Source organism: Macaca mulatta, chromosome 12 (genome assembly GCF_049350105.2).
Source record: "Macaca mulatta isolate MMU2019108-1 chromosome 12, T2T-MMU8v2.0, whole genome shotgun sequence".
Classification (NCBI taxonomy): domain Eukaryota; kingdom Metazoa; phylum Chordata; class Mammalia; order Primates; family Cercopithecidae; genus Macaca; species Macaca mulatta.
Window position 1 is genome coordinate 60643583 of NC_133417.1, and position 24678 is coordinate 60668260.

At 35.9% G+C, this 24678-nt stretch overlaps 1 long non-coding RNA gene across 1 annotated transcript in view; it reads right to left on the reverse strand.

The window, feature by feature from the left end:
- Positions 1-229: 229 nt before the first annotated feature.
- LOC144333568 (uncharacterized) overlaps positions 230-24678 on the reverse strand; it is an 84116-nt gene continuing 59667 nt past the window's right edge. Inside the window, exon 4 of the long non-coding RNA XR_013402325.1 lies at positions 230-343. This is a non-coding gene — a long non-coding RNA (uncharacterized LOC144333568). The remainder of the gene's footprint in view (positions 344-24678) is intronic.

Genomic DNA, 24678 nt, shown 5'->3' on the forward strand with positions numbered 1-24678 from the left:
CATGCTTTCACATACATGTAGATGTAAGTTCTATAAAAGTTAGACTCGAGCCAGGCACAGTGGCTGACACTTATAATGCCAGCACCTTGGGAAGCCGAAGTGAGCGGATTGCTTGATTCCAGGAGTTCAAGACAAGCCTGGGCAACACGGTAAAACCTCATCTCTACAGAAAAATCCCTCCCTCCCCCCCACAAAAAAATATATATATAGCGGTACATGGTGGTGCACACCTGTAGTCCCAGCTACTCAGGAGGCGTGGAAAGATCAATTGATCCCAGGAGATAAAGTTGCAGTAAGCCATGATCACACGACTACACTCCAGCAAGGGTGACAGAGTGAGACACTGTTAAAAAATAATAATAATAATTAAAACTTACACTTACAGAAGCAGAGATGGTAGTTGCCTGGGATAGGAGTGTGAGGGAAATGGGAAGATGTTAGTTAAAGGATACAAACTTTCAGTTATAAGATGAAAAAGTTCTGGGTATCTAATTTTCAGCATGGGTAGTGATAGATGTGTTAGTTAATTTCATCGTGATAATCATTACATAACATATACATATATCATATCATCACATGTACACCTTAAATATATACAGTTCTTATTATAAAACCAAATATTTTTAAAGAGCATTAGAAAATATGTAAACATAAAATGCAAAGATGACAATATTGCCATAGGAAAAAAAGTAATTTTTAAAAAAGCAATATTATATTGAGATATACTCCAAATAAGGAAATTAATCAACATACATTTGAATAAATATGTAAGTCAAAGAAAAATTATAAAGAAAATTTTAAAATATTTTGAAGTGAATGATAACGAAATACATCATACCAAAATTTTAGGGATGCATAAAGAACATTCATGCTATAACAAAAATAAGAGCAGACCACTTTGAAAGAAAAATATTTTTAAAAATTGACAAAGACAAAAATCTGTTTTTTGAAAATATACAAATTGTAAAAATCTTAGGAAGTGTTATCAAACAAAAATAAGAATTTGAGAGACTCACATTTTCCCCATTTTTCTGCTTTGTGGGCAACCTTGGATATAGACTTGTATGACAAGACGTCATTGAAGGAATGCCTTGACAGAACATTTATTTTTCTCATCAGAGAGAGTAGGAAAAGAAGACCTTGTGGTTAAAATGCTGAAGGAAGTCTTTATTAACTTTTTATGCTTTTTTATCTTGTTGCTTAGTCCTGAGGGTGATCCCAAGAGGGTGAAGCTCAGTAATAGTGAGAAACAAAGTTTCTGAGAATAAAACCTATTTTTCTAGCCAGAGAACCAAAAACTGGAAAATGTGGCATAGAGAAAATGCTCATTAAGTGATCCAGAGAAAAGGATGCACTAAATGTGATATTAACTGACAAAACTCTTGGGCTTATCCCCAAATGGAACTTGCGCGAGGTAAAACCAAAATAACACAGAACATGCTGAGAACTAACTCTAAAGTCAACTACAGCCCAAATCCAAGACTAACCACTAAGAGGAACATGGGCAATATAGAGCTCAGTCATTTAGAAAAAGCTGTGAAAATTGAACTTACATTAGAACCATTGCCCACAGAAGTTGACAAACAAGTCTGATTAAAACTAACCAAGTTTATTGTCTGCAAAAACAAACAAAAATTAACTTTGAAGTGAATATTAATAGCAGCAATAACCTCACAATATACTTTTCAAAATTCCGTAGATACATCCAAAATTACTGGACATACTAAGAACTAGGACAATGTGACAAATTCCAAATGGTAAAAATAACGTCAATTTCAAGATGGCTTAAAGTTTGAAATTATAAGTTAATAACTTTAAAGCGCCTATTGTAACAATGCTCCTTGAGGGAAAGGAAAACACTCTTGAAATGAATGGAAAAATGAAAAAAATTGTATTAAAAATACAAATTTTGGTACAAAAATATGTTAATAATATCTGAATTTAAAATACATTCACTTGATTAGATCAAGATGACAGAATAAAGAGTCCATGCACTTCAAGAGAGATCAATAGAAATTATACAAGCTTAATAATACAAAGAAAATTTGAAAAATAACAGTCTCTGAATCTTATAAAACATCAAAAAATAATAGCATTTGTCCCAGAAAGAGAGAAAAGAGATGAGTGTGGAAAGCGAATTTGATAAAATGGTGACCAAAACCTTTTCAAATTTGGTGAAAGGCATAAATTCATAAATTTAACAAGCTCAGCCATCTTAAACAGAATAAACTCAAGGAAAGCCATTCCTAGACACAGTGGATTCAAAATACTAAAACCCACAGATGAAGAAAAATTACTGGAAGCATCCAGAGAAAAATGGCATGTTAATGGTCCACATTGTTTTAAATAACTGTGGATAAACCATAGAGGCCAGGAGACTGTAAAATGAAATATTTAAAGTACTGAAAGAGCTGTCAGTTCAGTGTTTTGTATTCAGTGAAGTTATTATTCAGAAATGATTGTAAAATAAATTCATTCTAAGGTGAAGGAAATTAAGATAACTTTCTGCCGAAAGACCTACCTAAAATAGATAATAACATTATTCAGGCTGAAGAAAAGTGATACCAGAATAAAACTTAGAAATTCAAGGATAAAAGAAGAGCAACAAAAACTGGCAGATATCTGGCTAAATTCAACAGTACTAGTCTCCTTTTAAGTTATTTAAGAGACTTCTGGTTATTGAAGCAAAACTTATAATGTTGATTCATGAGGCTTTCAGTATGACAACTATAACATAAAATAAGAAGGTTAAAATAATCTATATAGTTATAAAGCCTCTTACATTTTATGGGAAGTGGCAAAAATTAATTCCAAATAAACTACAAAAGGTGAGATATATATATATATATATATATATATATATATATATATATATATATATATATATCGTAATAACGAGAGCGACCACTAAGAAATGTGTTATACAAGGATATGGTCAATAAACTGAAAAATAAATTTCAAATAAATTTTAAAATGTTAAAATAATCCAAAATGAAGCAGAAAAGAGAACAGAAAAAAAATGGAGGAAACAAACTGAGAACAAATACGGTCATGCATTGCTTAAAAACAGATATGGTTCTGAAAATGCATCATTAGGCAATTTCATCATATATCAACATCATAAAATTTACCAACTTCTTGTGGAAGTTTTGTTCATAATAGCCAAATTTGGAAAGAATTTAAATGTGTTATCAGGAGAATTGGTAAACATACTATGGTATATTCAAATCTAAAGTGGAAAAAAAAAAAAAGAAAAAAGTAACTTGGGAGGGTGGAGGTTAGGAGGAGGGAGAGGATCAGGAAAAATAACTAATTAGTACTAGGCGTAACATCAGGGTGATGAAATAATATGTAAAACAAACCAATCTATCCATTTGACAAAGGGCTAATATCTAGAATCTACAAAGAAATTAAATATACAGGATAAACACAAACAACCCCATCAAAAAGTGGGCATAGAATATGAACAGGCACTTCTCAAGACATTTATGCAGCCAACAAACATATGAAAAAAAGTTCATCATCAGTGGTTATTAGATAAATGCAAATGAAAATCACAGTGAGATACCATCTCATGCCAGTTAGAATGGTGATCATTAAAATGTCAGGAAACAACAGATGCTGCAGAGGATGTGGAGAAATAGGAACGCTTTTACACTGTTGGTGGGAGTGTAAATTAGTTCAACCATTGTGGAAGACAGCGAGGCGATTCCTTAAGGGTCTGGATCTAGAAATACCATTTGACCCAGCCATCCCATTACTAGGTATATACCGAAAGGATTATCATTCATTCCACTATAAAGACACAAGGACACGTAAGTTTATTGTGGCACTGTTCACAATAGCAAAGACATGGAACCAACCCATATGTCCATCAATGATTGACTAGATAAAGAAAATGTGACACAACTACACCATGGAATACTATGAAGCTATGTAAAAGGATGAGTTCATGTCCTTTGAAGGGACATGGATGAAGGTGGAAACCATCATTCTCAACAAACTAACACAAGAACAGAAAACCGAATACTCACTCACAAGTGGGAGTTGAACAGTGAGAACACATGGACACAGGGTGGGGAAACATCACACACTGGGCCTGTCAGGGGGCTGGGAGCTAGGGGAGTGATAGCATTGGGAGAAATACCTAATGTAGGTGACGGGTTGATGGGTGGAGCAAACCACCATGGTACGTGTATACCTATATAACATAACTGCACATTCTGCACATGTACCCCAGAACTTAAAGTATAATTTTAAAAAACCCACCATGACACAAGTTTACCTATGGAATAAACCTGTACTTGTACCCCTAAACTTAAAATAAAAGTTTTTAAAAAAGAGAACAACTGGAAAGGAGCTTGAAAAAACTCTCTGAAGTAATAAAAATGTTCTATATATTAATAGGGATGGGGATTACATAGCTGTTTGCTTTTGACAAAATTAAGTTAAAGGCTTCATTAATGCATTTCATACTTTGTAAATTTTATCCAAATAAAAGACAGAATAGTAAATAAATATCAAATTTCTTTTTTTGTAGTAATATGTTAGTAATTCTGAAACTACTTTCTGTGTATTATAGGCTTGAACAAATAAATAACAATTTTGAAAATAATGAAACCCCAGTTTCCTGCTTTTGGGAATTTGAAATATCAATATGAACTCATAGTTTTTAAGACAGATAGATGTAAACAAATAGATGAAGAAATGATATGACATATGTCATACTCTGTTTCTCTGCCCACTAAGAAAGAGGGCCCAGGAGCAATGACAGAGGTAGAAAATGAGCACACCTCGTACACTGATCTTGGTTTCTAAATACCATTTTCCACTAAAGCTTGCCAGGGCTTTATGAAGAAAAAGCTGACTCCAAGCTTGAGATATGAAAATTAATAAATGAGTCTGAAATGTCTTCTACCGTGTTCAATAACAAAATACTCAAAGAATGATGGAGACACATCAAAAAGACATAAATTACAGATTTAAGAGGATCTAACTGAACAAATGTAATATACATTGGGCACCAAAAATAAACAATGATATTTATCAAATACATTGCACAAAATATAAATCCATGAGCAATCCTAATGAAAATAAATAAACAAATAAATAGACAACTCTGTAGAGTTTATCAGACGTTCATAGCTGTTTTTAGGAGGATATGTGTTTCATTATAATGGTGAAAATGGAATTTCTTGCAATCAAATTGGATTGCTAAATACATACCACTGTGGCTTATACCTCATATGAATTTAATAAACATCTGTAAAATTTGGAAATAAAATATAGTTAGAAAAGCAAGTGATTTTACATTCACTCAGTGGTTTTCTTTTCAATAAAAATACCGTCATAATGTTCTCAATGAATATTGAAAGAATTTACCCAAACTGCATGTTTTTATCATGTTTTAACAAATTACTTAATCATAGAAAAAAACTACTCCTCTAAACAGCAGTCTCTTCCCAATGCTTTCCATGATAGAGTTCCCAAATATTTCACAAGGGAATCCCATACAGAGAAGATGAGACACACACAGTGCCAGACATGGGACACTAGTGAGCTTACTAGGATATTAATACACGTGAGTTACAGTAAATTAACCTAAATGAAGAGCTGCCACATACGGCGTTGTGCCTACTGATTGCATGTGAAAAGTTCTGGATGAACTGCCAGCTATCACCTATTCACTAGGCATCAGTCATGTTTGCTTCTAGTTGCAACAGTGACAAAGAACAAAATTGGAGACTAGTTTTAGTAATTTTGTTCCTGTTATATCCTCAAACACAGAACATGTATTATTTGCTATTGTATATTTTTATTTTAAAGGTCAGGGCCCCCAAATTGTGTTATAGTTTCAAATTTTGCTAACCTAAATGCTTAAAAAAGTACTTGTCATGTATTTTCTTGTTTTAATTTGCAATGATTCTCTTCTAACCCTTTTTTCCCTGGTTTTCACATTTCTCAACAAAAATGAAACTTTTTCTCTTAATTAAAACATACTGAATTTAATATGGCCCTTCAGAAAAACAAATGACACAAGACAGCCACTAAGGCAAGTTCATTAACCTAGTTATCCAATACCAGCTAAAGCATTGCTATACTAAATCTAAGCCTCAGTTGATCTTTTTCTGTCTGGTAACTGACCTTTTACAAATCAGTGGAATGAATTGATTCATTTCATCCACTAAGTTTCAAGTCAACATCACAGTCTTAGCTTTTTATGCCGAACACCTCCTTCCTCTTGTGTTCTGTTATAGTAGATTCTATGTTTTGGGAAAAAAGTAAATAGCTCAATTTATGTGCCATATGAAACCTTACAGATTCTCAATGTCACATCTCCTGTTATCTTTTATTGATATATCCTCATAGAGCACAAGCATGGAATAATAAGAAGATCCTTGGATTTTACCCACATTCATATTCACTCTTTCTGTTGTAAAGTTCTATAGGTTTTGGCAAATGCTTAATGTCATATATATTAGTCAGAACCAACAGGAGGTATATATGTGGATATATATACATATATATGCATATATGTATGTATGCATATGCATACACACATACATATTAACACATATATACATATTTATATGTGTGCATATACATACATGTGTGTGTGTGTGTGTGTATATATATAGAGAGAGACTTTTTATGGGAATTTGCTCATGTGATTATAGAGGCCAAGAAGTCCCATCTGCTATCTGTAAGCTGGAGAATGAGGTAAAATTACAGTAGTGTAATTCAATCCCTATCTGACAACCTAAGAACCAGGGGAGCTGATGGTAAAACTCCCAGTCTAAGTCGGAGACCTGAGAAAATATGGGTGAAGTACAGAATTGGTCTGGAAGGAGGATAGGGAAAGTACTAAAGTGCAAAAGCCTGAGGATCAGGACCTTCAATGTCTAAGGACAGGAGAAGATGAATATCCCAGCCCAAGAAAGGAGAGAGAATTCAGGGTTACATTTGGGCCCTCAATGGATTGAATGATGCTTTCCTACATTGGTGAGTCGTTGTCTTTATTTAGTCAGCTGATTCAAATGTTAATTTCTTCCGAAAATACCCTCACAGACGTACACTGAAAAAGTGGAAGTGACTTTGAAATTGGGTAATGGACAGAGGTTGAACAGATTGGAGTGCTCAGAGAACAGAAAGATGAGGGAAAATTTGGAACTTTTTAGACTTGTTAAATTATTATGACCAAAATACTGATAGTGATATGGACAATAAAGTCCAGGCTGAGGGGGGGTCTCAGATGGAGATGAGGAACTTATTAGGAATGGGACCAAAGTTCACTTTTGTGGAGGCATTGTGCCCCTGCTCTAGAGATCTGTGGAACTTGGAACTTGTGATAATTTAGTGATAATTTAGGGTATCTGGCAGAAGAAATTTCTAAGCATCAAAACATTCAAGATGTTGCTTAACTGCTTCTAGCAATCAATGCTTATATTCATGAGCAAAAAGATGATCTTAAATTGGAACTTACATTTAATAGGGAAGCAGCACATAAAGGTTTGGAAATGTTCCAGCCTAACCATGTGGTAGAAAAACAAAATTTCTGGGGAGGAATTCAATCTGGTTGCAGAAATTTGCATAAGTAAAAAGAGCCAAATGTTAATAGCTAAGACAATAGGCAAAGTGCTTTGAAGTCATTTCAGACCTTTGCAGCGGCCCCTCCATCACAGCTCTGAGGGCTAGAAGGGAAGAATGGTTTCATGGGCAGGCCCAGGACCATGCTAACAGGCAAATCCTTGGAATGCTGCTCTTTGTATCTCAGCTGCTCCAGCTCCAGTTGTGGCTAAAAGGGCCCCAGATACACCTCAGACTGTTCCTCAGATGGCACAAACCATAATAAGCCTTGGTGGCTTCCATGTGGTGTTAAGCATCCAGGTGTACAGAGAGCAAGAGTTGAGGCTTGGGAGCCTATGACTAGATTTCAGAGGATGTATGGATATCCCTGGATGTCCAGGAAGAAGTCTGCTCCAGTGGGGGAGCCCTCATGGAGAACTTCTGCTAGGGCAGTACAAAGAGGAAATGTGGGATTGGAGCCCCCACACAGTCCCCACTGGGACACTGCCTAGTCAAACTATGAGAAGAGGGCCACGGTCCTTTAGACTCCAGAATGGTAGATCCATTGACAGGTTGCAAAGTGCACCTGGAAAAACCACAGGTGCTCAATGGCAGGCCATGAAAGGAGCTGAGGGGGTTGTACCCTGCAGAGCCACAGGGGTTTAGACATTCCAGGTCTTGGGAACCCACTTCTTGAATCAGCATAGCCTGGATGTGAGACAAGGAGTTAAAGGAGATTATTTTGTAGCTTTAAGATTTAATGACTGTCCTGCTGGGGTTTAAACTACCATGGGGCCTGTAGCCCCATTGTTTTGTCTGATTTCTCCTTTTTGAATGGTAGTATTTACCCAATGTCTGTACTCCTATTTTATCTTGGAAGTAACTAACTTGTTTTTTATTTTACAAGCTCTTAAGTGGAAGGGACTTGCCTTGTCTCAAATGAAACTTTGGACTGTGGATTTTTGAATTAATGCTGAAGTGAGTTAAGACTTGCAGGACTGTTGAGAAGAGATTATTGTATTTTGCAATGTGAGAAGGACATAAAATTTGGAAGGGCTAGGGGCAGAATTATATGGTTTGGATTTGTGTGTCTGTACAAATCTCATGTTAAGTTGTAATTCCCAGTGTTGGAGGAGGGCCCTGGTAGGAGGTGACTAATCATGATGGCAGATATCCTCGCTGTTCTTGTGAGAGTGAGTGGGTTCTCATGAGATCTGGTTGGATAAAAGTGTGTAGCACCTCCCCATTCACTCTTTCTCTTGCTTCAGCCATGTAGGACATGCTTGCTTCCCCTTCACCTTTTGCCATGATTGTAAGTTTCTTTAGGTTTCCTCAGCCATGCTTCCTGTACATGCTGTGGAACTGTGAGTCAATTAAACCTCTTTTCTTTATAAATTACCCCGTCTCAGGTAATTCTTCATAGGGGATGAGAATGGACTAACACAAACACAATTTGCATGTTGTAGTGTAGAGATAACTTTTCAACTTGATTATGTAGAAATAAATCTTCAACTCTATTAGCTTTATAAGGTACTGATGAATTGTCTTCCAAAATGGCTGTCTCATTTTGAATCTCACCAACAATAAATGTAAGTTCCTTAGCTCTGCAATTCTCATCAGCATATGAAACTGTTAGGGTATTTTAAAATTTTACTTTAGCTTTTCTACTAAGTGTGCACTGATACCTCGTTGTTTTTAACTTCCAATTTCAAATGACAAATGATGTGAGAAGATTTTCATATTATTTGTCATATGTGTGTCTTCTTTGGTGAGCTGTCTGTACAAATAGTTTGATTATCTAATTGTATCATTTGTTTTCAGAAAATGTAAGTCCTCTAACTTCATTCTTGTTTTTCAGTATTATTTCTGCTATTTTAGTTTTTTTTTTTCCTTTCTCTGTAAATTTTATAATTAGTTTGTTCATATACATAAAATAGCTTGCCGGTATTTTCATTAGAATTGTGATAAATCTGTAGATCAAGTTGGAAGGAATTAACATCTTAACATATGGCATCTTCCAATCAATAAATATGGAATATCATTTATTTAATTATCTCCTCTTTAAATTTTTCCTCTAGACTTATAATTTTCTGTATTGAATTTCTATAAATATTTAGTTAGATTTACACATATGTATTTATGTTTATGCTATCATAACTAGTATTATGGCTATTTAGTATAGTATTTATGGTTCTTATTACAAAACCAAATCTTTCAGTACGGATGTAAAACAATTGACTTTTGTTTACTAACCCTATATCATGTGACCTAGCTATAATTGCTTATTAGTTTCAAAAGTTTGTTTGTTTTTTAGATTTGTGGGGAATTTCTATTAGACAATCATGTCATCTTTGAACAAAGACAGTTTAATTTCCTTTTTACAATCAGTAAACGTTTTATTTTCTTTCCTTGTCTTATTGCAATTGGTAAGGCTTCCAGTACAATATTGAAAAACGTGGTGGGAATGGACATCCTTGCCTTGTTTCTGGTCTTTGAGGAAAAGCGTCCAGTTTCTCATCATTAAGTATGATTAAAGCTGTAGAAAAGCTGTGGTTTGGGGGTGAAAATTTATATATTCAGTTTTATCGAGTTTTGATTCCTAATCTGTTCAGAGTTCTTATCACGAATATGTTAGATTTTGTCAAATGTTTTCTCCACCAATTGATATCATCATGTAATTTTTCTTGTTTGGTGTTTTAACTGGAATGAGATGGTATCTCATTGTGGTTTTCATTTGCATTACTCTAATGACCAGTGATGATGAAGTTTTTTTCATATATTTCTTGGCTGCATAAATGTCTTCTTTTGAGAAGTGTCTGTTCATATGCTTCACCCACTTTTTGGGGTTGTCTGTGTTTTTCTTGTAAATTTGTTTAAGTTCTTTGTAGATTCTAGATGTTAGCCCTTTGTCAGATGGATAGATTGCAAAAAATTTCTCCCATTCTGTAGTTTGCCTGTTCACTCTGGCAATAGTTTCTTTTGCTGTGCAGAAGCTCTTTAGTTTAATCAAAACCCATTTGTCCATTTTGGAGTTTGTTGCCATTGCTATTGCTGTTTTAGTCATGAAGTCTGTGTCCATGCCTATGTTCTAACTGGCATTGTAGGTTTTCTTCTAGGGTTTTTATGGTTTTAGGGTTTTATGATTTAGGTTTAGAAACCTAATTTAAGTGTTTAATCCATCTTGAGTTAATTTTCATATAAGGTGTAAGGAAGGGGTCCAGTTTCGGCTTTCTACATATGGTTAGCCAGTTTTCCCAACACCATTTATTAAATAGGGAATTATTTCTTCATTGCTTGTTTGTGTCAGGTTTGTCAAAGATCAGATGGTTGTAGGTGTGTGGTGTTATTTCTGAGACTTCTGTTATGTTCCTCTGGTCTCTGTATATGTTTTGGTACCAGTAGCATGCTCTTTTGGTTACTGTAGCCTTGTAGTATAGTTTGAAGTCAGGTAGCGTGATGCTTCCAGCTTTGTTCTTTTTGCTTAGGATTGTCTTGGCTATGTGGTGTCTTTTTTTATTTCATACGAAATTTAAAGTAGTTTTTTTCAATTCTGTCAAGAAAATCAATGATAGCTAGATTGGGATAGCACTGAATCTGTAAATTACTTTGGGTGGTATGGCCATTTTCATGATATTGATTCTTCCTATCTAAGAGCATGGAAACTTTTTCCATTTGTTTGTGTCCTCTCGTATTTCCTTGAGCAGTGGTTTGTAGTTCCCCTTGAAGAGGTTCTTCACATCCCTTGTAAGTTGTATTCCTAGGTAATTCATTCTCTTTGTAGCAATTGTGAATGGGAGTTCACTCATGATTTGTCTGTTATTGGTGTATAGGAATGCTTATGATTTTTGCACATTGATTTTGTATCTTGAGACTTTGCTGAAGTTGCTTATCAGATTAAGGAGACTTTGGACTGAAATGATGGGGTTTTCTAAATACATGTCATCTGTGAGCAGAGACAAGGTCACTTGCTCTGTTCCTAACTGACTACACTGTATTGCTCTTTCTTGCTTGATTGCCCTGGCCATAACTTCCAATACTATGTTGAATAGGAGTGGTGAGAGAGGGCATTCTTGTCTTGTGCCACTTTTCAAAGGGAATGTTTCCAGTTTTTGCCCATTTAGTATGATATTGACTGTGGGTTTGTCATAAATAGCAATTATTATCTTGAAATATGTTTCATCAATGCCTAGTTTATTGGGAGATTTTAGCATGAAGGGCTGTTGAATTTCGTAAAAGGCCTTTTCTGCATCTGTTGAAATAATCATGTGGTTTTTGTCATTCGTTCTGTTTATGCGATGGATTACATTTATTGATTTGCATTGAACCAGCCTTGCATCCCAGCGATGAAGCCAACTTGATCATGGTGGATAAGCTTTTTAATGTGCTGTTGGATTTGGTTTGTCTATTGAGTGTTTTTGCATCGATGTTCATCAGGGATATTGTTCTGAAATTTTCTTTTTTTGTATCTCTGCCAGGTTTTGATATCAGAATGATGCTAGCCTCATAAAATGAGTTAGGGAGGAGCCCCTCTTTTTCTATTGTTTGGAATACTTTCAGAAGGAATGGTACCAGCTCCTCTTTGTACCTCTGGTAGAATTTGGCTGTGAATCTGTCTGGTCCTGGACATTTTTTTGGTTGGTAGGCTATTAATTGCTGCCGCAATTTCAGACTTGCAATTAATCTATTCAGAGATTCGACTTCTTCCTGATTTAGTCTTGAGATAGTGTATGTGTCCAGGAATGTATTCATTTCTTCTAGATTTTCTAGTTTATTTGCATAGAGGTATTTATAATACTCTCTGAGGGCAGTTTGTATTTCTGTGGGATTGGTGGTGATATCCTTTTTATCACTTTTTATTGCATCTATTTGATTCTTCTATGTTTTCTTCTTAATTAGTCTGGCTAGTGGTCTCTCTATTTTGTTGATCTTTTCAAAAAAATACCTCCTGGATTCATTGCTTTTTTGAAGGGTTTTTCATGTCTCTATCTCCTCCAGTTCTCCTCTGATCTGAGTTATTTCTAGTCTTCTAGTAGCTTTTGAATTTGTTTGCTCTTTCTTCTCTAGTTCTTTTAATTGTGATTTTAGGATGTTGATTTTAGATCTTTCCTGTTTTCTCTTGTGGGCATTTAGTGCTATAAATTTCCCTCTACACACTGCTTTAAATGTGTCCCAGAGATTCTGGTATGTGTGTCTTTGTTCTCATTGGTCCCAAAGAACATCTTTATGTCTGACTTAATTTTGTTATGTACCCAGTAGTCATTCAGGAGCAGGTTGTTCAGTTTCCTTGTAGTTGTGCATTTTTGAGTGAGTTTCTTAATCCTGAGTTCTAATTTGATTGCACTGTCTGAGAGACAGTTATGATTTCTGTTCTTTTGCATTTGCTGAGGAGTGTTTTACTTCCAATTCTGTGGTCAATTTTAGAATAAGTGTGATGTGGTGCTGAGAAGAATGTATATCCTATTGATTTAGGGTGGAGAATTTCATAGATGTTTATTAGTTCTGCTTGGTGCAGAGCTGAGTTCAAGTCCTGGATATCCGTGTTAATTTTCTGTCTCATTGATTTTTGTAATGTTAACAGTGGGGTGTTAAAATCTCCCACTATTATTGTGTGGGAGTCTAAGTCTCTGTAGTTGTCTAAGAACATGATTTATGAATTTGGGTGCTCCTGAATTGGATGCATATATATTTAGGATAGCTAGCTCTTCTTGTTGCCCTCCTTTGTCTCTTTTGATTTTGTTGGTTTAAAGTCTGTTTTATCAGAGACTAGGATTGCAACCTCTGCTTTTTTTGGTTTTCCATTTGCTTGGTAAATATTCCTCCATTCCTTTATTTTGAGCCAAAGTGTGTCTTTGCAAGTGAGATGGGTCTCCTGAATACAGTCCACTGATGGTTCTTGACTCTTTATCCAATTTTCCAGTCTTTGTATTTTAATATGGGCATTTAGCCCATTTACATTTAAGGTTAATAAATGTGTGTGTGAATTTTATCCTGCCATTATGATGCTAGCTGGTTATTTTACTTGTTAGTTGATGCATTTCTTTATAGCATCAATGGTCTTTACAATTTGGTATGTTTTTGCAGTGGCTGGTACTGTTTGTTCCTTTTCATGTTTAGTGTTTCTTCAGGAACTCTTGTAGGGCAAACCTGGTGGTGAAAAAAATCTCTCAGCATTTCCTTGTCTGTAAAAGATTTTATTTCTCCTTCACTTATAAAGCTTAGTTTGGCTGGATCTGAAAAATATGTTGAATATTTGCCGCCACTCTCTTCTGGCTTGTAGGCTTTCTGCTGAGAGCTCTGCTCTTAGTCTGATGGGCTGCTTTTTGTGGGTAACCTGACCTTTCTCTCTGGCTGCCCTTAACATTTTTTTCCTTCATTTCAACCTTGGTGAATTTGATGAGTATGTGTCTTGGGGTTGCTCTTCTTGAGGAATATCTTTGTGGTGTTCTCTGTATTTCCTGAATTTGAATGTTGGCCTGTCTTGCTAGGTTGGGGAAGTAATATCTTGAAGAGTGTTTTCCAACTTGGCTCCATTCTCCCTATCACTTTCAGGTACACCAAATGTAGGTTTGGTCTTTTCACATAGCTCCATACTTCTTGGAGTCTTTGTTCATTTCTTTTCACTCTTTTTTCTCTAATCTTGTTTTCTTACTTTATTTCATTGAGTTGATCTTCAATCTCTGATATCCTTTCTTCCACTTGATTGATTCAGCTATTGATACTCGTGTGTGCTTCACGAAGTTCTCCTGCTGTGTTTTCAGCTCTATCAGGTCATTTTTGTTTTTCTCTAAACTGTTTATTCTAGTTAGCAATTCCCCTAACCTTTATTCAAGGTTCTTAGCTTCCTTGCATTGGGTTAGACCATGCTCCTTTATCTCAAAGGAGTTTGTTATTACCCACCTTCTGAAGCCTACTTCTATCAATTTGTCAAACTCATTCTCTGTCCAGTTTTCCTCCCATGTGGGCTAGGAGTTGTGATCCCTTGGAGGAGAAGAGGTGTGCTGGTTTTTGGAATTTTCAGCCTTTTTGTGCTGGTTTCTCCCCATTCTCATGGATTTATCCACCTTTGGTCTTTGAAATTAGTGACCTTCAGATGGGGTCTCTAGTGGATATCCTTTTTGTTGATGTTGATACTATTCCTTTCTGTTTGTTAGTTTTCCTTCTAACAGTCAGAACCCTCTACTGCAGGTCTGCTGGAGTTTTCTGGAGGTCTGCTCCAGACCCTGTTTGCCTGACTATCACTGGAGGAGACTGCAGACCACCAAAGATTGCTGCCTGTTCCTTCCTGTGGAAGCTTTGTCCCAGAGGGGCACCTGCCAGATGCCAGTCAGAGCTCTCCTGTATGTTGGCCCCTACTGGCAGGTGTCTCCAAGTCCGGAGACACGGGGGTCAGGGACTCACTTGAGGAGGCAGTCTATCTCTTTTCAGAGCTTGAACCCTCAGAGCCCTTTTCAGAACTGATCGATCTGCTGCTCTCTTCAGAGCTGCCAAATAGGGACGTTTAAGTCTGCTGAAACTGCACCCACAGCAACCCCTTCCCCTAGACGCCCTGTCCCATGGAGGTGGGGGTTTTGTCTATAATTCCCTGACTGGGGCTGCTACCTTTTTTTCAGAGACGGCTTGCCCAGAAAGGAGGCCGTCTGGCCACAACGGCCTTGCTGAGCTGGGGTCCACCAGTTTGAACTTCCTTGCAGCTTTGTTCACACTGTGAGGGTGAAACCGCCTACTCAAGCCTCAGCAAATGCCCCTCCCCCACCAAGCTGGAAGGTCAAAGGTTGATCTCAGACTGCTGTGGTGGTGTGAGAATTTCAAGCCAGTGGATCTTAGCTTGCTGGGCTTTGTGGAGGTTGGACCCACTGAGTCAGACCACTTTGCTCCCTATCTTCAGCTCCCTTTCCAGTGGAGTGAATGGTTCTGTCTCACTGATGTTCCAGGTGCCACTGGGGTACGAAAAAAAACTGCGGCTAGCTCGGTGTCTGCCCAAAGAGCCACCCAGTTTTGTGCTAGAAACCAAGGGCCCTGGTGGTGTCGGCACCGGAAGTAATCTCCTGATCTGTGGGTTGTGAAGATCGTGAGAAAAGCACAGTATCTGGGCTGGAGTGCATGGTACAGTCCCTAATGGCTTCCCGGTGGCTGGTAGAGGGAGTTCCCCGACCCCTTGCTCTTCTGGGGTGAGGCTACGCCCCACCCTGCTTCGGCTAGCCCTCCTTGAGCTGCATCCACTGTCCAACCACTCCCAGTGAGATTAACCGGGTACCTCAGTTGGGAATGCAGAAATCACTCACCTTGTGCCTCAGTCTCACTGGGAGTTGCAGACCAGAACTGTTCCTATTTGGCCATCTTGCCAGCCAACTCAAGTTTTGCTTATTTTCTTGTGTATGTTTTAATCTTAGATTTCTCTTCCTTCACTAGTGTTCTATGGTAGAAACTTAGATTATTGATGTTAGATATTTCTTTTCAAAAATATTCACTCAATTCTATAAATTTTCCTCCAAGTACTTCTTTGGCTATATCAAATTTTTGTAAGCTGTAATTTCACATTTATTTGTTAAAGAATATTTGCTTAACTTGCCCTGAGGCCATTAATAATGGCTCACACTTGTAATTCCTGTGAACTTTGGGAGGCCAAGGTGGGCAGATTTCTTGAACTCAAGAGTTTAAGACAAGCCTGTTCAACATAGCCAAACTCCATCACTACCAAAAAAAAAAAGTTAGCTGGGCATGGTGATGTGCTGTAGTTCCAGCTACTTGGGAGGCGGAAGTGAGAGGATTGCTTGAGCCCTCCCAAGGAGGTGGAGGTTGCAGTGTGCTGAGATCGTGAATCTCACTCCAGCCTGGGTGACAAAGTCAGACCGTGTCTCAAAAAAAAAAAAAAAAAATTCCTGGAGACTTTGTTAAGCCATGCATTATTTAGAAGTGAGTTGTTTAATGTAATGTAATGTAACTCAATTGATTTCCAATTTAATTTTATTGTGCTCTAAAAACATACTTTTTATTCTTTTAAATTTGTTAAATTGTGTTTTGTGGCCCAGAATGTGGTCTATCCTGGTGAAGTTTCCAAGTAAGCTTAAAAAGAATGATTATTCCGCTGTTCCTGGATGTAATATTCTATAAGTGTCAGTTGGATTCAGCTGATTAATGATGCTGAATTAATCATTTCATATATATCTTTACTGATGTTCTACACGCTTGGTCTATCAAGTGAAAAAGAGATTTTTAACTTACTTTGATATATTTAGACCATTCACATTTAAAGTAATCATTGATACAGTAAGATTAATATCTACCATGTTTGTAACTATTTTCTAATTTTTTCCAGTTGCTCCTTCCTTCTTTTTACCCCTCTTTTCCTGCCTTTTCCGGTTTTAATTGAGAATTTTATGTAATTCCATTTTTCTCTCCTTTTCTAACATATCAATTATACTTTAAAAAATTGTGTCCAGGCATGGTGGCTCACACTTGTAATCTCAGAGCTTTGGGAGGCTGAGGCAGGAGGATCACTTGAGTCCAGGAGTTCAAGGCCACATTGAGCTGTGATCATGCCACTGCACTCCAGCCTGAGTGACAGAGCAAGACCGTGTCTCAAGAATTAAAAAAAAAAAAACTGTGTTTCCTAAAGTTTGCAGTATGATTGTAAAAGTAATGTAATTTCTGTTTGAATTAACACTAGCACTTCTCAACTAGTGCAGGTACATATAACAGAGTATGCTCAATTCCTCCTTCTGGTTCTTAAAGAGAACATTGCAGTTATTCATTCATTTATCCATCTGTTATAATCACATAATACATTGCTACCATTATTACTTTGAACAATTATCCACTAAGTCAATTAGGAATAAGAAAAATAATAAATATATTTTACCTTCATTTGTTTTTTCTCCAGCACTCTTTATGTAAATTCGAGTTTCTGATTTACATAAAGTTTTTATTTTCTGCTAATCTGGCTAGGAGTTGAGCTGTGATTGAAGGTTGCCACAATTACAGGTGTCAAGATTTTCTAATTTCCCCTATGGCTGTTGTTTTACCCTCCTTTGTCATATTTTGGTTCTCTAAGGATTCCTTCTATAATAGAGTCTGTGCCTTGCAGCTCTTCCAGCTCTAATCATCTGTTACTACACCAGAGCCCTGCGTGTGGGTGTTCTATGATGTTACGATTAAATCTCAGTCTTTCAGTGGGCCTATGTCCCTGTGCTGTAACCTTTACAAGTGTTTCTTAAGTTGTTTTGTTGTTTCCCTTTCTTCCTTCTGACGTGCGGTAGAAAGGCTAGATTTAACTAGAGTTGGATAATCGCCCTTTCGCAGAATAGGTAAGATACATTTCTGATAAAATCTTCTTCGCTAGGTTATAGGTCTTTGTTATACAAAACACACTGGGCATATTTCAAGTTTTCACTTCTTTCCTTCTCTGCCAATGACTAAAGATGCTTTTTCTTGGCTCTTCACAATGACTACCTGAAGGAGCTCCTGGAGGTAAAACCCATGGAAGTGTGAGGACTCTCTAGGACTGAATGCCCAGGAGCTTCTCACTCTCAGGCTAACTCATACTCAGCATCCAGAAGTTTATCACAAATACTATATATGTCCCTTCCAGTTTATGGCTCAGATGGCTTCTGCTCCACTGAGGTAATCTCAATTGCGCTTCTCTATACTAACCTGTCTTTTCAGATTTCAAAATAGTGATTTTCCTTGTGTTCTCAATTATTTGATGGATCCAAAAATAGTAATTGATTGTTTCTTTAGCTTTGCTTCTTGTTCTAAAGAAAGAAGTAATGATTTTCCAGCACTGTGTATTTAGGAGCTAAAATTAGAAGTCTTCAAAACTTATTTACAAATAAGTCTTCTTATTTGTAAAATAAGAAGGCACCTTGATCGATTCTATGCTGATAATTGAAAAACTTACATGCAACTCTGGTATTGCTCATTTATTATCACATCACATGTGAATGAATTTTGGGAAGCATTATCAGCATCATCGTCATCATCGTCATCACCAACATCATCATTTTGTTACACTTCCCTAGGTTGTAAAAGTTGGCAAAACATGGTGGCGAAATTGTGTTTTCAGCACAGGTTCTTAAACAAAAAAGTCTGCAAGTGCCTGTAATCCCAGCTACTTGGGAGGCTGAAGAAGGAGAATTGCTTGAGCCTGGGAGGTGGAAGTTGCAGTGAGCCAAGATCGTGCCACCGCACTCCAGTCTGGGTGACAGAGCAAGACTACATCAAAAAAAGAAAAAAAAAAAAATCCTTCCTGTGAAGTGACACAACCCACCTAAGGATTTTCTTCAGTTACATACAAGAGCATATCTAGGTATAAAACATAAGTATAAATGTTTGTCTAATACACTAATTTCAAAATGAAAAAACAAAAAGGAGTAAACAACATACCAGTGTTTAATACATCAAAAAGTAGAATTGATGCATTTTTAGAATCATGTCTTCAGACTGATCAAGGTCATCAAATTCTTTAACACAGATGACTATTCTGGGATGAATTTTAAAATGCCCTGTACATACCTCTGCAAACTAGACATAAAATAATAAGAAATTCTCGCTAACATTCCTAATGCTGACTTTCATGGGAACCAGACCTCTTGGGAAATATAGTCCTTTAGTGTAAATGCTTAAATACAGAGTTATGTGAGCTCTGCAGGCAATATGAAATATGATGAGGTTTACTTTTAGCTAGAACTTAACTGAACCTTAGAATGATTCTGGAATGAGACTTTCAATGGTGAAAGATAAATGTCTAAATTTACTGTCCCACTTAATCCTAAACTTTTTCCATAAATCCCTCCATTCCTCTTTATTAATGTAGTACAAGAATAAAAGACAAATTAGTGAAACCATTTATTTGCAGTACCACTGATTATGCCATTTTTTAATTCAAATGACTTTAGTGGCTAAGGTTTAGGTCTCCCAGAAATTCTTATTTTTTGAGGCTTTTGAAAGTTATTTGCATAATTGCAAATAACCTAAAATTATTCTTACAGAAATACAAAAAGTAAAGATTTTGTGAGTATTTACCAAGGGTAGGTGGTATTTCCTCTATTATAAAGAAATTTGTGTAATTTTAAAAAGTCTCCTTTTTCGTAAAACAAATTTTATTTTTGCCATCTCCTTCAGTGCTCAAAATAGAAAGAAGATTTAAACACACACACACACACACACACACTAAATCTAATTCTCTCATCATTTTCTTAAAGGCTAATGGAAGGCATTTTCAAAGAAGAATAATCCAATTAGCAATGACAGTTCAATCCAAGAAAAAAAATTTAGTTTCTCAGTAGGTACCCATGAAGAACTGTTTATGGGCTGGCCTACAAAACTACATACAATTTAATTTATACATAAGCTTATGATAAACACAAACATATGCATGAGGGCTAGATTATTTATAAAATGTTAAATGCTTACAGAGGTCAGAACTTTTCTTATGTATCTTATAGCATATGATATAGGCTGAAATTAGTGTAAACTTCAAACTAATATGTTATCACATGTTTATGTACCCATCACCTCTATCATACTGGGAGCTTATCAAAGGTAGTATTCATTGCCTGTCATATACTGGATCCTAAATACATTGGTGTTAAATGAAACTGCCCAAATTGAAATGTATGTGCTATTACTTCTTTCCCAAAATATGTTGTGAGATCCTTGAAGGTAGGCAGGTTTCTTTGAATCTTTTTTTTTTTTTTCCTTCACCTTTTGGTGCCTAGAACATGGTCAATTGATCAGCATACCCTAAGGATAGTGTAACCATTGTTACAAATCATTGGTTCTGGCCCAGATCACAGACTTAATTTCTTTGGATCCTGCAATGACTTTTAAAAACTAGAATTAGATGCCAATACTTTTAACGTTAGGACATTTTACAATTTTTAAACAGATCTAGATGTTTTGCTTTAATCCAAAAAATTAGTAGGGTGCAGCCACAAAAGACCTACACTCACACATACCACCCTCCACTGAAGATGCTTCTGTCGAGATGGGGCAAACACACTCCACTTAGCACAGTCTGCTACCAGGTTGTTTTACTTATTTACATTACTTCCCTGGATCCTCTGGGATTTGAATTTTCTACCATTTATCTTCTTTAAATATTACTTTTCAAGAAGTGTTCCAGATATACTGGTCTCAGTGGATGCTCTAAGGAAAAAAAAAAAAAAAAAACACCAACACAACAACAAACTTAACTAAACTTGTTTACCCAACATTTTTCAGACACTGTTGGCTGCAGAGGCCTTTAATGATATGTAACAGATATGTAATGATATATAACAGAACTAGCAATTCGTGGTACATATTTCATATTTATATCAGTAAGTTAAATGTTATCACCCACTGAAAAAATATGACTTGTCTTATCCAGGCTCCTTTAGTTTGAGGCAAAGTTTATATGCTAACATATTTTTGTGGAGCAAGAGGATGAAAAAGATTTGCAATCCCAGGGCAACAAGAGTAAGGGTAAAAGCAGATTAAAACAGAGAAGGAGGAAAAGTTAACCAAAGTTGGTACTCCACTAAGCCAGTCAGGCATCACAATGACATGTAGCTGAATGCTCAAAAACACCAGGTACCACTGGACTGGCCATACGGAGCCATCATGCCTCGGAACAACCATTGCTGGTTCCTTGTTGCCTTCTGTCTCTCACTGACCAAAATTCCCTGCCTTTTTTAAAGTTAGTTAGCTGTCCCCTTCAGGTAGACACTAGGAAAGCCATATTTGGCCACAAGCATTAGGAGATGAGATTGCCAGTGACGCCTAAGAATCTTCAGTAGGCAAATAGTCCAGAAGGGAAGTAGGAACTATCAAACCTGGAAGGTAGAGAGAGTTTGATATACTCCTTATAAGGTGATACTTCACTCTGAAAATTTAATGCAGCAAGAACAAAGCAGGAGTTTTCCAGTTTGTATCTGTTTCCACTAAAATCATGGCATTTCCGCCTTCCAAGACTGGCTATCTTCCATTCTTACGTGAAATCAAAAATATTGCAAATGTATTCACAATAATTATGTGTAAATGTACTTTATGTCAATAATATTGTGCAAATAAAGATTGTAAGTAAAACCTACTTTCTTCCTTGGAAGACAATAATTCTTTTAAAAAAATGAAGACAAACTATAAAATCCCATTCATACTGTCCGGGATCTAAGTTTGAAGAATTATAACAAATACACCATAATATTTTCTACTAATTATGTAAAGAGCTTTAAATTATTGTGTTTTAGAGAGAGAAGTTTCTATGTGGTACACTTACACCATGGAATACTATGCAGCCATAAAAAGAATGAAATCGTGTCTTTTGCAGCAACATAGATGGAACTGGAGGCCATTGTCCTAAGTGAAGTAACTCAGAAATAGAAAGCCAAATATTGCATGTTTGCACTTATAAGTGGAGGCTAAACAATGGTTACACATGGACACAGAGATGGAATAATAAATACTGGAGACTCCAAAACAGGGAGGCAAGGGATGAAAAATTATTTATTAGGTACAATGTTTACTCTTTGGGTGATGGGTACACTAGAAGCCCAATTCCCACCATTATGCGATATATCCACGTAACAAATATGCACATGTACCCTCTGAATCTAAAATAAAATTAAATCTTTAAAAATAGAGAATTATCTTGCAGGATATTGGATATGAGAAGAGTATAAAGAAAGATATTCAATTATTTCATTATTTGATAGACACATTTACTTTCTATTGCTTCATTTTTGTTTCTCCACTCTATATTCCTATGTTCATTTTTTTCACCTAGATATTACCTTTTTCAAAAAAATTCAGAGCAATTTTAAGTTTATAGCAAAATAGAGCAGAAAGTACATAGAGTTCCCATATGACCCCTGTACCCACACAAGCACAGCCTTGTCCACTGCTAATATCTTACACAGAGTGGTAAATTTGTTACAATCAGTAGGCATACATGGGCACATAATTATCACTCAAACTCATGGATATGACCTTTGATGCTGCATCTAAAATGTCACTCAATACAATAACAAATACAAATAGCAAAGAATTCTCAGTCTCTCCACCTACAAACACTTCACACTTTATTTTTCTGCATTTTTGCATAGGAGATTTTCTCCTATGTTATAGTCTAAGAGTTTTATAGTTTTTGCACTTTACATTTATGTGTAAAATCCCTTTAGATTTAACTTTTGTAAAGGGTATAAGGTCTGTATCTAGATTCGTTTTTTATCATGTAGATGCTGTATCCAGAAGTTCCAAGTACCGTTTGTGGAAAAAACTACCTTTTCTTTGTTTATTTGCCTTTGTTTCTTATCAAAGATCAGTTTACCTTATTTGGGTAGGTCTGTTTCTGAGCTATCTATCCTGTTCCATGGATTTATTTGTGTATTCTTCTGCCCACTACCATACTGTCTTGATTGCTGTAGCTTTATAGTAAGTTTTATGGTTTGATAGTGTCAGTCCTTTGACTACTTTTCTCATTCAATATTGTGTTGCCTATTCTGGGCTTTTCTCCTCTTCATATAAACCTTAGAATCAATTTGTCATCATCTACAAAATATTTTGCTGAGATTTTGATTGTGATTTCATTAAAGCCATGGACATATTGATAATACTGAGTCTTCTTATCCATGAACTTGAAACATCTGTTAATTTATTTGTTCTTCTTTAATATCTTTCATCAGAGTGTTGCAATTTTCTTCATATATATTTTGCACTTATTCTGTATATGTATTTGTGGAATTCCTAAGTATTTCATTTTGGAGGGTGCTAATGTAAATGATACTGTGTTTAAAATGTCTAATTTCAGCTGTTTAAGTTTGGTATGAATGCTTGCTTAAAATTCACAATACTGTAAGGTGAGTTTTATTATATTTTTTATACACATGAGGCCACTGAGTCTTATAGAAGCTAAGTAATTTGGTCTTGGTCACATCAATAGTTAAGTAGCAAATGGAATTTGATCCTAAAACTTTCTGGCTTCAAAGTTCTCCCCCGCCTCTATGACTCACAGCCTTCATTGATCACAGTAATCTATATACAGTTAGCACACATTTGATGGAAAATTATAAATATTGCACAACTATAGTAATGTGGACACCTTGAGTTCCTGAATCTCTTCAGGGACAAGATTTAATATAAAATGGTTGTTGATAACATAGTTTACAGTCTCTTCATCTGTTCTTCTGCTGTCAGGTGAGTTTGCCCAAGCAAAGGTCAAGTTTGAAGTCCCTAATCATTTTACATGCTTTGAAAAGGGAGAGACTGCAGTTATATTTTCCTAGTCCTCTTCAAATATGACCTCAGAATATAACCATGCCACAAAATATTCCACAAAGCAATTCATTTGGAGAATTAAAGATGGCCTTGCTTTCCCCAAACTACACTGAAATTAAGACAATTTTAATGAATTTTCAAAGGCAGAGCAAGTTATTTTTGGCAACATTACTTCTTACTTGGGACATTCAGAAAATACGTAAACGCTCAATGTTCTATTGAAAACAAGCAACAGTTATTCTGTAAATGTTCCCAACACTTTACATATATATAAAAAGGACAATTTTATTGTACTTTCTTCATGCTGCTGCCTTCTCTTCTCATTTTATTAGTGTTAAATACAATTTTCTATATTGTAACAAATACTTGTATCCATCTATGAATAAATTTTTTTAATTATATAGGGGAATGGTTATTGAGTTAATAATCATAAGAATTGTGTTTCCAACAAAGATCAAAAAACACAAAGGAAAGCATTACATAATGGTAAAGGGTTCAATTCAATAAGAAGATCTAACTATCCTAAATATATATGCACCAAACACAAGAGCATCCAGATTCATAAAGCAAGTAGTTAGAGACCTTCAAGGAGACCACAATAATAGTAGGAGACTTCAAAACTGCACTGATATTATTAGATGAATCATCAAGGCAGAAAAGTAACAAAAATATTCAGGACCTGAACTTAGCACTGGAACAAATAGACCTACAGACATCTATAGAACTCTACACCCAAATGCAACAGAATACACATCCTTACTACCACATGACACACACTTTAAAATTGATTATATAATCAGAAGTAAAACACTCCTCAGCAAATGCAAAATAAATCATAACAGACTATTGGCCACAGCA